The sequence below is a fragment of the Aythya fuligula genome, chromosome 1 (assembly GCF_009819795.1).
Source record: "Aythya fuligula isolate bAytFul2 chromosome 1, bAytFul2.pri, whole genome shotgun sequence".
Taxonomy (NCBI): domain Eukaryota; kingdom Metazoa; phylum Chordata; class Aves; order Anseriformes; family Anatidae; genus Aythya; species Aythya fuligula.
In genome coordinates this window covers 174260890-174279546 of record NC_045559.1, presented here as the reverse complement: position 1 = coordinate 174279546, position 18657 = coordinate 174260890, and positions in this window count along the sequence as shown.

The following is an 18657-nucleotide window of genomic DNA, read 5'->3' as shown; positions in this document are numbered from 1 at the left end:
ATGGGCTGCAACTGCCCCATTATCTATTCTTTTCCTTTTGATTGGATGTAGGAGGGTTTCTCTCTGGTCAGAGCAAAATGTCTTGGTATTCCCTTATACACATTTTCTGATATGTGAAATTCTTGTTGCTGTCATCTAGTGATAAGGAGGAAATACAAATGTTACCCAAAAATCATTTTAAAAGGATCTCTGTAATAAACTTCACATCATTTTGAATACTAAAGGAATATTGCTTTTGGCTATTCTTTTTAGTGATGTACAAAAAAAAAAAAAAAAAAAAAAAAGATTGTAGCAGAGGGTTGACCAACTCTTCGTAACATAAATGATAATAATGGCCTCTTAATATTTGCATATTGCATTGCATTACAGCAGAACCTCTTCTGACATAACATGTAATGTGGATATGAAAAAAATAAATAAATTGTGATTTAAGTGTTAGAGATTTAAATGTCAGCCTTTAGGGAAAATGTTTTTTAAAAGCTGGAGAAAGGCAACAGACCCTTAAATGAAGTGACCTCAAATGAAATTATTTCTAGAAAAGGAAAAATAAATGTATTTTAAATGTCAAAATAAAAGAAAGGGAATTATTGTATTTAAAAAATATTTTAAAGTTATCAAATAAATACAGTTATTTATTATTTTCTATTGTACAGTCTCATAGCATGTTTGTCATTTGCTGTTATATCTACGTATTGTTAGAGTGGAAAACAAATATTTCTCCCTTATAAGTATTAGTTTGATACAAGTAGATTTCCAGTAAAGTGAAAAAGGCTAGCGAGGATTATAAAACTCTGGTGGTACTCAACTATTCCACATTAGACCACATGTAAACATTTATAGTGCCTTCTGATCCAGAGGTAGAAATTAAATGTTTTAAAAGTACTTTGCTCCTGGGTTAGTACTTACCTCATGGTCCTCAGAGGGTAGTAAATGGGCCTATTTTCAAGCTAAAAAATAGAGCTGGAATTGAGATTGTGTTTGCCTCTCAAGAGGCATGCTTCCTTTCAGCAGTGAATAGACAAGCAACAACTACTTGGTCAATGGCTATTTAAATCTGTAAGGCAGCTTTGCTAGGCTTGTCCCTTTCTATTTGTATGTGACATAGGAGGAAAGGTATTTTAGTAAATAAATAGGCAATTCCAGTTGCATGCCACACTGCACTTCATAGACCTTGTCAGTGTTAAACATCTCTTAGAACTACACATTTGAAAATGGGCTAGGAGCTTCATAAATGGAAATTTCTCAACACTTGCACACACATTTACTGTGATAACCAGCGATGGTAGACAGGAGGCTGAGACGCCTTTGCCAGAGTCCCTTTCTGACTGACAGCAAGTCTGTTGCAGCATACAAGCCACTGAAAGCAGAAAGTTGAAGGGGTGATACATGCATGGACTGCCTTTGGAACAGCAGTCTGGGTAAAATCAGAAAAATGTGAAAGAGACATTGGAATGGTTAGAAAGAGTTGATTAAGGAATGATTAATTCACCAAAGTGGCAACAAATGTTCAAGATACCAGTTTACAGCTAGTGTTCTTCAGTAATTTTCGCAGTTTGCTTTCATGGGACAGTATCTCCCTCTTTTCTTCAAAATCAAGCAGAAATCTTTGAAACCCCAGTAATTTTCCTAAGAAGAACTTTTCCTAGTCCAGTTCTATGCAGGGTGTTGCACCCTATGTGTTCATATACAAATATGAACACATATTTGTATATTTTGGAGTTATTGTCTCTTTGTCAAAGATCTTATGGCAAACTGTTGGTTCCCAACATGTATCTATGTGCAATACAAAATATAACTGTGATATTAATGTTTCATAGTCACAAAGAATGACCCGTCCTGAAGATGCAGGTATGCAGGAATCAGACTGTAGATCCCTGTGGCTTTCACTCCACTAGAGAAAGATACATGGCATTTAGGATCTGACTTAGGTAACTATTCTATTTCCTTGGTTAGTTTTGTTGAAGTAATGATTCAAGATGTAAAATTATCAAGATCCGTGGAGATACTAGTAAATGTCAAAAGGGATTCTGTACGATACATTTTCTGTCTCTAGGGAGACTGTAAATAAATACCAAAGATAACACTCCAAGCCCTCCCAGAATAATATGTCTGTTTCTGTAGTATTATTTACAGCAGATAGAAGTCCGGAGACCGAATAACTGTTTTGAATGTGGACTGTGCAGACAATGGTATTTGTCAGACTCCCTCAACAGTGAACAGAGACAGAACATCCCAAGTATTCATATGACCTACTGTACACAACTATTTTAGGCTGTGATGAATCCTGATATGTTGCTGTTCATCTCTTCACTGCCATTTGTGGGTGCTTAGATAACTTGCTTAGACTAGAAGTTTAACTTTTAAATGGTTGCAGATAAGTGACTTGAATTCCATCCAAAGTGAATACTGTAGACCAATTCAACAAGAATGCTCACATCAGCACTTTGTTGCTAATTCTTCCACCAGATGCAGAATGAGACCTTGTTTTATGATACAGCACTTTATAGTATATTTGAGAGTACTTACAAGTAGATGCCCCATAGGAAGCCTGCAAAACCTGTGCTTTGACAATATGTCTCTATCTGCATTTCTTGTCAGTTTGTCATAATTTTGCTTGCCTATAGCAGTTTATGGTCATAATAAGATATCAACACATTTAACAGCATTTGTTTAAAATTTCATAAACATCATAGGTGTCAACCCTTCTATTAAAATAGAATCAGAAACAAAAAGTATAAAAATTCAGTAAGAGGATGATTCTTAATATTTAAAAAAATTATTAAATCAGTGTCTTAACCACTACAATGGTAAGGTCAGATACATATTGCTTTAGCAATCTACTACAAAATAAAATAAATAATAACATCCACTTAGGAAAAAAAATGCAAGTAAAATTAAAAAAAAAAATCCCCAACTGCAAAATTCCAAAATTTTTGAAAAGTCCTAAGACAAAAGGTTTCTAGAATTAATAAAAAAATTGGCTGTCTTCATTTTCCCCACAGAACGTTTCAATGATGAAAAACCTCTAGAGTTGTCAAAATATTTTTCCCCTCAAAAACTAATTGTGACAAAAATATACCATTTGTATATACTGACTACTGTTTAGTACTGTTCTAAGCTAGAATCTTATGATTGTGTACAGAAATAGCTCATTAATACAATCTCTGTATGTACATAATTAGGGCTATTATAATGGTGGATTACAAAACTACAGGGATGTTTTTTCTTTTTTTCTCCCTTAGAAATCTAGATGGGTGATGACTTCCCCTGTGAAATCATTTTATAATACACTCCAGGATAAGTTCTGTCTTTCTCTATCACATAACCTAGAAGATGAAGTGATCTGCAACAGAATTTGTAACTATACTATTGATGTATCCATGCAGAGGCCGATCTTAATGACAGCAGGGTTCCTTCAAGAACATGTATGGATCATTTACTTTTACAGTTCTTTCACTTATTACAAGCTTACAGTCATCATTACAGATGTGCTTTTGAGCAGATGCTTTCACAGTTAACACATTAGCTCCCATTTAAATGCTATCTGTTTAGTACAAATGAATTAGATTTGTCATCTAAACACAGAAAATGCCCACTGATTTAAATAGGGGCAAATACATGCTAGCTTTTTAATCCATTTTTATAAAGAACAGATTTCTAAGAAGATCAGTTACAGAAACAATTATTTTGAAAGTTACCAGGTTTAGAAACTTGTTTCTTAACTGTTTTAAATGGCTTTTGATCTTTTTTAAAAGGCATGTCATATATTGAGGAGACCATTGCTAATTTTCTGACAGACAAAGTTAGGGAGTATGTTTTCACAGTTGTGCCATTCCATTTAGTCATAGGACTCTGAAGCTCTATATACTCATAGTCCATGCAAATGACTTAAGCATCGGGTTATTTTCTTCATCATCACTGTTGCCTATTCTACCCAGTTCTATATCACTGTGCATAGAGGGATACAGAGTTTAGGGACCAGACAGAGAGAGAGAAAAGGCACAGTTTACTCACTTGGTAAGACAGGTAGAAATAGATTTTTTTTTCAAGAAATGTAGACATCTCATATTATCTTCCAGACTGGAGTTGAGTAGAAAGAACATTCACTATGAGCATTTAAAACGATGTATTGGATGCAGTCTTGGGGTGTCAAGTCTCATGTAACACAGCCAGGGGCAGTACATTACAATAGAAAATTATCAATTTACTAATCTACAAACAAAGTAAACTTACCAAAATAGAGAAATAAATGAAATGGAGGCTTCAGCTCTTTTAATCTTTTAATCAAAGGCTTAGTGGTAGAATGTTATAATGAAGAACCCACATTATCAAGTCTTTATTACTTGAACGCTAAATTCATTAGTGTTACTATGAAGTTTCATAAACTATTTAAACTAGTCTTGTCAAAATAAATGAACAAAGTATATTCTGTGATATTCTAGCTTTTTTTTTTTTTTTTTTTTTTTTTTTTTTTTTTTTTCATTCTTCCCATTGTGCTTGCTTATGTGCTTGATAGTTCACAGAATTGGTTGATTCACAGTGGAGACCAGCTTCAATGCCTATTAATGTTAGTGGGAGTCTTACAACTAAGCTTGGTGGGAGTCTGAGTGGGCCCTGAGTGTCCCTGTATCAATGAAAATAAGTCATGTTCTATTGTTATCACTAATTAGCCTGCAAGCATTACAGAGCAGGGCCTGTCTTTGACTCTGTGATTGTACAGCACTTAACACAATGGGGCCTCCTTTCTGGTTGGAATATCTCCATTAATATAATAGTTCTCTTGTGAATGCAACTATTTTAAATCGCTGCTATGTGCTCAGGGTATTTTTTATTAATTACCTGCTTTTCAAAGGTTCTAATCTGTGCAAGACATTGGATAAATAAAATATGTACTATAAAATCTGTCAAGTAGCTTTTATTAAGAATTACAACATTTTAAAAGCATTTTTAATAACAGTCAAATGGTCAAAGCAGGAAAAAAATACAACATTTGAGAGGTAATTCAATGTATTTGTTTAATACATATAAACACACATAATTATATACATACATATGTGTTTATGTTTATGCATATGTACATGAAAGTCTTTGGGACAGATTGTATTTTGCTACTTGAACAGATGACCAGCTGGCTGTGAGCTCCACCAGAAGTGTTTTTTTTTTGTTGTTCAAACTCACCACAGCAGACACCCCAAAAAGCATGGAGAAAAGGAGGAAATATCACATGGCTGAAGTAGTGTAGCAATAAGCCCCTGATACTAACTAGAAAAAGAAAGTTCCTATGATAGCTTTTATTTTAAGGAAGTATAGTTTTACACTCCTCAAAATGGTGTTCTGCCTCATAGTCACAATGGCTGGAAACAGTATGTGAATTTTATTACATGATGCCTAAATGGAAAAGCTCAACTCTGATCATTCCCACAGAACACCTGGTACTGCAAACCCTTCAATTTCCATGGGATTCTTAATCATACTTTAATCCTAAATTCTATAAATAAATAAATAAATAAAAGTAATGCATCTTTCTAAATAATAATAATCTTAGAAAATATTTTAATGAAGACAACTAGATGGTATCCGTCTATGTGCATCATCTTCATTTTAGTGATGTACAGTACTCTGTTTACTTAACTTATTCTGTTGGAATTCCATTGGGTAATCATGCACTGAGTGTGAGTACTGAGGAAAAGGTGTTATCCTTAAATTACAATGGCTTTGCTTTGTTTCGTTGGATAAGTTCTTATTAGTCTGTGCGTGCACGAGTGTGTGAGAGAGAACCTGCTAGTACTTTTCACAGTTCTTTAGTAATCTCAGTTTCAAAGTCTCAAAAGCCTAGGTGTTTTTTGTCATCAGAAATACAGTAAGTAATGCTGTGTAAAATATCTCTATTCTTCATAGTCAACATCCTACTGATGTGAAAGGAGAATGTTCCACCTTCATTAGGGTTAAATCCTGAACCACCTCACTGTCGCTCCTACACCATCATAGAGCAAACACATAGCCTCTATCTAACCTGAATAAGCACTTTAGCAATGGATTAATTCACTCCTTGTCACCTTTCATGGGGGAAGTAGGACTCTGCAGTCACAAAGCAGTAGATCCAAAAGTAATTATCTCTGTGCTACAAAATGCATTTGTGGGGAGTTTCTTCATGTGTCCAAGCCTTTGGAAAATAGAATCACAGCAATATTTTTCCTGCTTTTTATTTGTGTGGCATGGTGAAGGGCCAGTTGGTTCCCAAAAGCACTGTTTCAGTTTATTTGAAGACTCAGCCCTGCATTGCTACCTGCCTGGAACACTCATCCCAAATTGTAAGAACACAAGACTTCTTTCTCATGAAAGTTTATATTTTGCAGAAATTGATAAGTAAACCACAGAAGACTGGCATGGTGTAATGCCACATTCTGACTCAGTTTGAACACTTATAGCAGATAAATATGAAATGTCATAACAGATGTCTGTTTAAAATGCAAGGGCTCTGCTTGTGAATCTTATGTAAGGTTCAGCATCGCTTGTTCTCACAGTTGACGGTGAAGTGGGTCTGGCTTCTAGCCCAGGTCTCTCACACAATGATTAACCTGAGACTACATGGCACCATCTGGTACTGTCTCAGGTAGGAAACATATATAAATGACTGAACAGTTATGCTTTTCTCTCTGTAAGCAGAGTAATATTTGATGAATGGCACCTTTTTCTTTTCCCAAGCAGAACTACCTTGAATTATATCACATACAGATAAAGCCTACACTCAGCACTAAACTGTCTCACAAAACCCTGCCTTTCCTTCCTGCCTTTTTAATACCCCTTGTCTCTCTCTTTCCTTTCCTTTCTCCTTCCCTTCCTCCCTCACCCCAACCCTTCTTTCTTTCCTTTTTTCCTTTCTCCTTTTTTCCTTCTTTTGATATGTCTTGAACTTTCACTCCATCATTCCTGAGCATTGATCTTGAGAAATTGGCTTGATTAAAATGGAGACCTTGATCTACCACATTTCCTATTTGTTGTTGTTGTTTTCATATTTCTTTATTTATTTATTGGCTGGAGAAGTCCTTCTGTAGGAGCTTTTGGTAAGGCAATACATGAAGTAAATAACAAGCTCATAAAGATTTCCAGGGCTGACACAGTGGCATCACCCCCACTTCAATCAGTTACACAGAAAATCCTGGCTCTTTGGAAATGCCTCATGGCCAGTTTAAATGAATGTTCACTCAAGAAAAGAGTACAAAGGGAGCAAAGGGAAATGGAAATGAAAAGGATCATGGGCTTCCATCTTCCTCATCTCTCTCTCTCTCTCTCTCTCTCTCTGATAGTCATATGTTTCAGTGGCTTATGACCAGGAGGATACAGTCCTCTCAGGTCACTGCCCTTCAATGTTTTAAAAACCAAAAGCTGAGCCTCTCACCCTCTTTTATGTTTCTAATGAGCCTGTTTCAGAATGCCCCTTCAAAATAATAAAGTATGAAAGATGAAAAAAAAAAAAGTGAAATATTTGCTATATTTCTTATATATATTTCATATATATAATGCTTCTGTTTCACTAAAGCATTATATACATATATATTTGAGATTTCCTAGATTCAAGATGTAGCCTACTTATCCTTAGATGTTCGCATCATGGGAAAACAAAACAAAACAAAATAAACAAGAAACCTGAAACATTTACAGAGGTATAAGAGATTAAAGAGATCATGAATATGAGCAAGACGATGGAATTAAGAACAGGCAGATGTAGTCTGGAAAGCATGAAAAAATTCCCCACGCTGATATGTCTGATACTACAACACTCCAAAGGGAAGTTGTAAATGAACCATCAACACTTAAGAAATATGATAATGATCAATTCTTCAAAGAGAGTGACATGAACTAAGGAGCCCAACAGGGCTTTTCCATCATTGGTTTCCATTATTCTATGGTAAAATTAGAAGGCAAATAAGCAGAACAGTTCATGACAGCCTTATATTTTATTGCCAGTAGGAGAATGCTTACTGTTACCCAAGCTAATCATACTGCAATATAACTTCAACATTTTCTATTGGATATTATTATAGGTACATATCACTTTAACATAGTGCTTTCATTTTGAACCCATCATGGTGCTGTAACAGTTTTCTAGAAAAACACGTTAAATTTAAAGGGGGAAAAATGAGTGGGAGGTATAGTACTCAATTATATCTACTGTGGCTTCTGTTTTGGGGGTTTTATCGTTAGACTTGTTTTTCATTACTAGTTCACAATAGGAGCTGGGATTTACTTTGTGCGTGTATGTCATTTTAGTTTAAGAGTCTCCAGGGTTGGTTTTTTTTTTTTTTTTTTTTTTAAGGCATTCAGCTTTTCATATACTGTGGTATTTATTTTGCTTGCCTGTTTTTCTGTATTTTTTAATTTCATTGAAATTAATTGTTGCTTAGATCAACGATTTTCAAATGTCAATATACTGATGGGATGCTGGGGAAAAAAATAGTTTTCAGTGGAGTTTCATGAAATGTGGAGAGACATACTATATGCAAAACATCACTATTAAAACAACTTAATTTGAGGTGTTAAAAAGTGACATAACTTTCACATGTGATACTAGAAATCAGGTACACATACAGAGAAAAAATAATGCTCTTCACATTGCTTGTTACATTTGTGGGGGCAAATGGATGACGTTATGGGGTAAAAGATACCATTCTCTTGACTGCTGCTGATTTTGATGAAGAAATTTCTCTGAAGTGCCAGAAGTGATTTACTTAAAACAGAAGTTCTTTTCCATCAAGGAATTCATCTACCGCTCAGAATACAGATCCAGCTAGCAACAAGACATGTGTCTCTGTAGGGATTTAAAATCATTTAGAGACTAGATATCCTGCCTCAAAAAGAGATATATTAATACATACATATGGTTGGCCAAAATCCAAGGTTGGCAGATTGAGGGGCAGAGCACTGAGGTGCTCAAAAATATGAGCTCAGAACTGTAGTTATAACTCTTCTTCCAGACGTACACACATATTACGCCCACATCAGATTTGTCAAGGAGTAAGAAAAGCCTGTGGATTTCTCTGGGCCTCAGAGAATATTATTTCTAACTGAGAAGAACTAAATTTTAGTCTCTCAGTATTTCAGTAGGGAAGTTTACTATGAAAGAACAGTAAAATAACTTTTCCTGTTAAAATGGATGCAGTAGTATATAATATGTAAATCACATAAGATCTGATGTTTTATTTTATCTTCTGCTAAATTTCTGTCTCCTACAAAAGTATGCCAAAGTGTGTATGCCTGTTGGCTTTGTTAAACCATAAACAAAGGGATAACATGAAATTCAACTATTTTTAACTGTAATATAGTACCAGTAGATCCTAATTTCATTGAGATAAATATCAGATTAAGAATATGTCCAAAAGATACATCTATTTCTATGACATACTTGTTCACCTGGCAATGAATCACCAGTGGATAATGTGAAGGTAACTAAAGGAAACTTTATCTAACTGTAAACAAGCTATGACCTCTGCTTAATAATCTTTAGGTTGTAACCTGAGGATTTTGACTTCTCTCCATTACCTGAGGAAACCTCTTTTGATGGGTAGCTTCAGTGGCTGGTAAATCTGTATCCTCTGAAGCACTATATGGAAACAAAACAGCTTGTACTACCTGTACAAAATGAGAGTTTACACCAACAGTCTGAACTGCATTAAAAATGATATACACTTCTTATTACCGCCAGTATCTGATACTTTTAATCAATAATTTCAACTAAAAAGTTCATAATGATACCTTATTCTTTTAAAACTGAAGAATGTTCTATTTTGTTCAAAACAGAAAAGGAAGTAAGTTTGTGTTAAGGGTTTGATTTAGATGAGAAAGATAGAATCAAATATTAGTTTAATTTCCATTTATTTCTATTGACATATGTCACATGTAGCTACATATACTACTGATAAATAATGCAATGTGAACACAGTCTTTCTTGTTGTTACTGGTGAAAGAACTATGCCATCAGAAATTATTGAGGTACATAATTAAACAGTGATAATTTGTAGAGATGATAATGAAGAGTGAATCAGCATCTGAGAGCATTGCAGCACCTCTTCTTCCCATAGTCCTGTGAATATCTGAGCCTTTGGTGGATCAAGGCTCAGAAGTGGAATGCTAAGAGTGTGGGGACAGAAAGAGGCACCACAGCCTCGCTTCATCTTTTATTTATCCAAAATCTGCCTAGAGAGGTCTCAGAACTATAATGGAAAGAACTAAAGAACTAAATGGAATGCTGGGGAGGCAAAGGTCATTACAAAGGTGTAGTGGAGTTGGGTACTAGTACTGCAAACAAAACTGTCTAGTCAGAACTGTAGTTGTCATATTATGGACATAGTAGTAAGTCTAATAGTGTTGGCATTATTTAGCCCTGAATTATAAATATATATATATAACATATATATATTTAAAACTGTAATATTACCAAGTGAACACATTTATGTAAATATATATACACGTTATATATACACAGATTTTTGATATATATATATATATATATATATATATATATATATACAAACATTTGTGGGTAAAGTTGAATATTTGTTGATATACTCACCATATATATATATACACACAAATATGAAAACATACTCCTTTAAGTGGGAAAAATAGGCCTGATATCTATATCAAATAGGAGCATTTCTCACTATGCATAGCCATAGCCAGTTTTTTGATACGATGGGATGGGAATAGAAGTGAAGGGTTATATAGCTGTGATCCATAGCCCTGTATTGACTCTGTAGTGACAGAATAGCAGTGTATCACAGCATGTTAAAAATCTTACAATGTGCAGAGAGCATTTGAAGAAAACATCAGCTCAGTCTTTCTTTTCAAATGTTACTACTTACAGAAAGTCACCAGTATGATAAGAATTTAAAATCCTATTAGGCAATTCAGATTTTTTTTTCCTGTAATTTGACATGAAAGTCTTTTTGTTAGTGACTTTCATATTGTATTAGCTATAAAGAGGGAACGAAGCAGTAGTTTCTGGCTGCTAGCCAAGTTCTGAGATGCAGTCCTACCACAATAAATTCCAGAATGAATGGCAGCACTATGCAAATTAGCTACGAACTCAGATGAGCAGACGTGGCATACACAAGCTGATATGAAAGTGCAACGTTAACCTCTGATTTCTACTATGAAAGAATTGCTTAAAATTTGCGGGGCAGAGCATTGGCTCAGAGTTGTTTTTTTAATCCTTTAGTCTTGCACGCAGACACAAATGCTTCTTTAGAAGGTTGGACAATGTCTGTTCTACCTTATTAAGGATCATTCTTACATAAATCCTCTTCCCAATTCACGGATATAATTTCTTCTTCCCATTGTAATTTGCTTCAGGAGGCTTACTGTCTAATATTTCTATTTTCTTAGAGACCTCAAATATTTAGCAGAGCAGCATATCTCAACACCTCTCAATCCCTTTTTGTATGTGGAAAGAGAATAAAATTTGCATTTTTCTAAATTAGGCTTCAGAATGAGGTATCGTCTTTTTAAGAGGTAAATGGAAGGAGAGAATCAAAAGATTATGAGTCTACTTAGTACACCTATCTAGAGAGAGACCTAACTAGAAAAGAAAATCCATATCTAATTAAATTGAAAATTGTAAGGTGAATTATAAATGTGGAAAAAAAAAAAAAAAGATTAATGTGTACATTGTGTACATTTACACATCTAATGTTTAATGAAAACATCTGATCTTCTAGGGATGGTGTCTATTTTCCTTTTATATTGGTATGTGGATTGCAACATGGATAAAAGCTCTCCCCCCTACAGCCTGCAACAGAAATTCAAAGTTTAAGTGACATAATGAACAGATTTACGCAATACAGTTGTGGTGTCACTAAACCTTAGCATAAAATTATACTACTTAAAGTCAGAAGAGCTCAGAGGAGACAGCAGCCAGAATTTATCCACAAATCAAGGTACTATAAAGATAGCGTTATGAATGCATGATATAGGCCAAGTATTGCAAAACTATTTCTTCTGCTTTGTCTGCTTTCAGAAATAACAGATTTAAAATAGCACTATACAGTGAAGAATTAAAGAAGTATGCACACATAAACAGATTTCCCAAATCCTGTTTTTTTATGGTGTTTGAACTAACTTAGTGAGCTGCAAGTTGTTTTCAAGGTTTTCATCTCAGTGACCCCGTTTCTGGGTTGAGAATGAGGTTTCTTTTTGAAGATGAGAATAACAGTTTATATGAAGATATATGGCTGAAAATTACAACAGAAAAACTGGATATAGAAATATGAGCTTTGAGTGAAATAGGCTATTAGAAATGAGAAATAATAAATAAATAAATAAATAAATAAAGTCATTATACTACCAGGAGAAATCAGTGATTGGTTTGGGTTAAATTCTGGTTGGTCTCTGAGCTTTATGAATTAACACCTACAAGACCTGAGCATGTATCTTAAACAATGTAATTAGGAGCCACATGGTCTAAACTGTTGCTTACAATATTACTATTTTTTAACACAAAAACACATACATATTTATGTGTATATGCTAGAGGTAGCAAAAAATAGCTGTAAAATATAAAGCTAAATAGACATGCATGGAAGTAGGGAAAATACATGCAAGAAAGGGCTCATATCTCAAAATAAAACTGAACTTTTTTCAAAGCACTTTAATATATATATATATTATTTTCCAAGATACAGAACTTCAAAGCCTTCAGTAAAAATGTAGATAAGTAGATTATTTTTATGCTGCTGAAGTGACTCATCATTTCAACAACACTTGTGATATTTTTATGGATTTCCCCCTCAAATTACTTGAGTTCTGTCTTATAAAAGATATGTTCCTTTTATCTACATTATTTTTATCTTCTCACTGAACAGAAAAAAGCTAGCTTATAATCATCTCCAGTACATTGTTTGATGTCATCAGTAGACCACTCAACAAATGTAGAAAGGTATGATTACTGCCATATATGAAAGACTGATGATAGTCACTACACTGACTTCTACTTATGTAAAATAAAATATAACAAGTGGAATAAATTCTTTAAGTAATAGTTTATTATGATCTTGGAACAAAATTGGAGGCTCCAGACTTTTAGTTGGTTTTGTGTTTGCAACATAGCAGCTATACCAACTGATTTTTGTCCTTTTCCATTTGAAAGCCACCTGGCTATTTTTCTGTCGGAGAATTTGGTGCTGTGACTTGTACATGTCAGTCACCTCATCTTGGACTGTGCTTTGCATTAGCTGGAGAACTGAATTGGCAGTTAAAGTAAAAGGTGATATGTATCTTGGTCTTAAACCTGAGTGATGCACAAACTCAAGTGGAAATTAAGCATCTGACTCCTCTTGGTATCAGTGACTTTTGGGTATCTGGATGGTTCTGAGGATCTGGCTTCGTCAGTTCGTCAAACAAGACTACTGCCTTGTTTATGACATGTGATCTCAGACGTTATTAGGCCTTAGTAAAGCAGGAGAGCAATCAGTTTTAGTTGTCTTTACAGTTTTGGGTATTTGGTGTGTTTGTTTTACATGGTGTTGCCATTTATTGTATGGTTTGATTTCCTCCATAAAGACTAATTTAATAAACCAGAGTGCTTTTGATAAAAGTATTTTAAATGTATCTTCATATAGATTGTATCTTCCCAATATATTATAATCCTTCTAGGAAACAATAAGCATGAGGGCTGGCAGAAGCTTTCAAACACATTAGAAAAGATGGAGGTAAAGATAACTATTTCAAAATATATTATTCATTAAAATTGTCTGTGTAGTTTGCAAATAACATTACTTTCAGAACCATACTCCCCACAACAAAACAGGCATCATCCTGACATAGAAAAGTGTAACTAAAAGGATATTTCCTTTAAAAAAAAAAAAAAGCAAAACATAACAATTTATCCCATCCAACACACCAATAAAAAATCCTTGTCTACTTCCTAAATCTTTTTCAAGGGAAGTTATTCACATTGTTATTATTATTTCCTTCAAGAAATTGATAAAATCTTTTAAGAAATTTTATTCACATCGCTGTTCTTCTAAGCACAATAGGTGAAAAAAAACCTTCAATTACTTGCTATTCAAAACATTAGCACAATTGGTATTTATAGCAAATGCATAGGTGCAGTCTAGATCTGAATATGACATCCTGTCACAGTATACCACTTGCATCAAAAAAGCATTTATTGTCAGTGTAACTTTCCTTCTGGACACATCTTTTTTTTTTTTTTTTTTTAATTTCTTTATAATCTCAGAAAAAATCCCCACTGAAAAGGGAACAGTATAAAACCTTCTGAAAAATTAGTAAAATACTCTAAGATGATCCACCTGCTTTAAAGCTGCAGATATACTAATGTTTGTATAATCAGCTTTCTGATGGAAAACTTCAAAGCTTCTGAGCTACCTGCAAAACAGCACTGCCTGTAGTGATGGGTTGAGGAGAAGGGAAGAGGATTGACAGAAGAAAAGACAGATGGCAGGTAGGAAAAAGGAATTACAGGCTTTAGCTGCTTCATGGTTAAACATAACAGTATTTACTATTTCTGAAAATTAAAGAGAAAGAAATAGATGCTGCCATTTTTTTTATCACTGGTTATAACTATTTAACAAGGATGATGTACTCTGAGCTGTTTGTGGATGTTGTTACAAAAGGCACAAGAAAAGAAGTCTTCAACCACCCTCTCAGCTTACAGTCCCCATTTAAGCACAGCTGTGGCCCCCTTGGTCTCTGGAAAGGAAGAGTTCTAGCCCCCAAGAGCATTCTTTCTTATCCCCTCAGAGGAAAAGTCACAATTTATTTCTCTTCCAAATAGCACCTGCTGCACATCAGTATAATGTCTGCATTGTCTTGGTGGGCGGAAAAATGAAAGGAAACATTGCCCAATGGAGAGAAGAGGTACCAACTCCCCAGAGCTCCTTGGAAGAAGGATGCTGTCCTTTACATTCGGGTGGGGTTTCTGCCTTAGGCATTCATTTTCCTTTTGAAAGTGAGGGGAGCTGGTGGCAAGGTAAGCTTTATTTCAAAGATTTACCACTAAAAACACAATAATCAAATAAGAACTGAGCTTTGAACAACATGTGCTCAAAAGCATCTTTTTTATATTGCATGTTTTTGTGCAGCTGATGCTTACACAAAGAAACATACAGGGAGTAATAGGAAAACCTTTTGGTAACTTGTGTACTGGGGTATGTGTTCCTACAGTAGACTTCATAGCATGCCACACATTAAAATAGCCAAAATGATTTAAAAATTAAAAATATTCTCCACTTTTTTTTTTTTTTTTTTTTAATTTATACTTATCTTAAACCTAGATGGCTTTTGCTTCCTCTCCAGGTGAAACAGGGCCTACATTTTGGGTAAGCCAGAGATTCCAGAGCCAGTTTCTCAGATGGCCTAGTTAAAGCCTATTTACATGAAGTCAATGGTGCTAAGCCAATCTGCACCAGCTGTGAAGCCAGGCATCCATGTATTTGTATTCACAGGAATAAATGCCTGATGCAATTTTGATTGGTGATTGAATACTGCCAGTTTCTAAAACACTGGGTTCTCATTAATCACAGCAGTGATGATTATTACTCTAAGCTTGATTCAGGCTCTCTTAAATCATTTCTAAATTGTAATTTGGTAGGATCTACGCACTTGAAGGTGTGTCTGCATGGATAAGTGCAGTCAAATACACATATTTTGCCCAGCATGCTGAACTGACTGTAAATGTCCAGCTATGGTCATATGTATTGTGGTATTGTGTCCTGTACTGCATTTGGTCAGCATGGTGCCCTGCTTTGCAATAAGGTTACACAAACCCACAGCGCAGTTTCTGAATCACAGCTACTTTGCAAGTGTCAAGCATGTAGTGAGGACAAAATAAGGTAACATATATTTGCATTTCTCTCTACATATTTCAGACAAGGTTTCAGAAGCCTGTTTAGAAACATATTCTAATCTGCGGATGCACCTTAAACTCTTGCACTGCCAGAGATAAACTCTTACACCTTATACTGTTGGTGATGAATCACAGATGCTTACCTTATCCTTCAGTTCTTTTCTGATTTATGGCTTCATCAACAGGATGTTCTCACACAATACCAAGTCTCTCAGGGAATGCCAGAATCCCCAAGAAGCTCCTTAAGGAGATGCAGTGTAGATACAAAACATATTGCTGATTTGGGCAGTCCTGCAGTACACAGGTGATCTCTGACATTTGGTGATCCTATCTTCCTGTCGGGGCTTGAAGCTGATCTGCTATTGGGGTTACAAATAAGAAAGGTATGAGATTGTTCTCAGCACATACAATTTAAAATGGGTTTGTAAAAAAAACAAAGAGTGCAAGGGATGAAGTGGAAAACAGAGACTAAACGATAGAAAGGCTGATTTGCTGTTGTTGTAGATGATTGTGAGATCACACTTGAAGAAAAAAATCTCATGTGCAACATTCCAGTCAACAAAATTGAAGATAAAATCCTTGGGCCTGAAAGAGGGCTGTTCCCTCAGCAGTCATGTTCTTTATCTTTCTTAATGACACTGCAAACTTTTATGATATTTGGTTTATAAGGTTCTTCAGACTGGAGTGAAGCAGAGCATGCTATTGTCATGCTCTGTAGGGTACCCTGCATCAATGGTGCTGTCTTCAGTCCGCGAATCTAACAAATTATTGAGGCACTGGTTGTTAGCATCTTTGTTGCTGATCCACATAATGTTCAACTGCCCTTGCCATTTTCCTCCACCAGTCTGTAGAGATGTTGCCTACTAGATAGATGTTGAGCTTGGAGAGTGGGTGGGGGGAGTTGTATAAACACTGACGTTGTACTTGAAGCTTCCAAGACAGAAGATATTCATTTCTCTGTGTGTTTCTTTCATCCATTTTAAAGACAAGGAAGGAAAAAGAAGGATGTAAGACTTAAAAATTCTGCAGTTTTGTTTGACTTTTAAGAAAAGAATACAGAAAAGAAATATAAGGATTAAGGGAAAAATATAAATGAGAATGAATATATAAATACAGTCTGAGGCTTCAAGGCTCTACCAGAATTATCAGGTATGCTTGCAGAGACACTATTAGCATATGCATTGCAAAGCAGTGGAAACATAATTGTGATGACAGTTATAAGCCCATAAGAAATATACAGAGAAAGATAGGACTTTGGGGGGAAATTCAATTTTAGCACAGAACAGCCTAGTTCCATCTTTAATACTGATCTTTTCTTTTCTTTTCTTTTTTTTTTTTTTTTTTTTTTCCAGCTACTGCATTTGGATTATGGCCTTCCTAATTCTTCAGTATGCTTCCAGCCTCTGCAAAAATTATGATGGCTGTGGGGCTGATGCGCCAGCTGGCAATAGGTTGCTGAAGAGTCTGTCAGTGTATGTACAGCCAGGGCACATTGTGTCCTGATGACTCCTGCCCTGCCTCTGTGTGCTTCTGAGATGCCTTCAAGGCAGGTAGGCAGGGAAAAGGTTTGGTGGGAGCGATGTGCTGCTGCTGCTGTGCCTCATGCAGAGAGAGATCACCTAAGTGGGAATCTGTACATTCATACTTACACTAGTAAAAAGCAGTATGACTGGAGTGCTGAAAGAATTTGGTCACTGGTATTGCAAAACTTGAAGGGAAACATGAATACATTTCATGCCAAAAAGGAAGGCATGTGTAGACACAGGCGGAAACTGAACTCAGAACAGGCAGGCAGCTAAACTCAAGACATGCTGCTGTAGAAATAAGGCAGGGACACAATGAAGAAGGCTGCAATCTCTTGAGATACCTAGGTGTTGTCCCATGAGGCACAGAGGCATGTTTTATTTTCCTACCTGAGTTGTCTTAGAACTAGGTTCCTGCATAAAATGTGTCTACAGCAGGAGCCTTATCCTGTTTGGACATCATCTCAGCCATACCCCAAGATGGAAGGTCCTAAGCAGAGAGGCAGGAAATAGTGCCTGCTGACAGCCCTGGGGAGCAGTTAGGTTCCCAGATGCCCATCTTTTCCATCGTGGAATATTATACACACAGAAGAATAAAACTTGAGATGCCTGTCGTGGCCATAATACCCCCCCAAAAACAGCAAGAATTTTTTATTGGCCACTTGGTCAGGAAGGTACTATCAGTCAGTAGTGAGACTTCAAAACCTAATTATATTTGTACATCTAGACTAGGGTATGTGTTGTGGAAAAACTGGCAGCAAGGTGGAAGAATTAAGTGGGATAGTAAGCCTTCTCTCTACCTGCTGCTTTATCTTCTTGTATTGTCTCCATTATTTGCATTTTAACCTAGGGACTGCCTTTGTTCCCTCCTGGTTGTCCCCTTCCCCCTAGCTGCACTTTTCCTTACCCTGGTTGCTCTGTTCCGCGTGCTCCACTTGGCTGGAAGTGAGACTAATAAGATTTTCAATCTACAAAGCACAGATGGCACTTTCCATGCTTCAGAGACTGTCAATCTTGTTCGTCTCACTTCCTGGCCATTAGCAGAGGGAGGAGAGAAATGGGAGGTGTATTGAGTCTCTGGTAAGTCTGGGGGAGGAAAATGGCTCCTATACCCTTCTCCTGCTGGGCAGTGAAGGTAGATGAGGAGAAGAAGAATAGAGAAGCCACATTCAGTGAACAGTGCATAAGTCTGGTCTAATAATGATATTGAAAAGAAAGTACTACACAGTATAAAAGTGCACTAAAAAACAAAATCTATTGTAAGGAAAT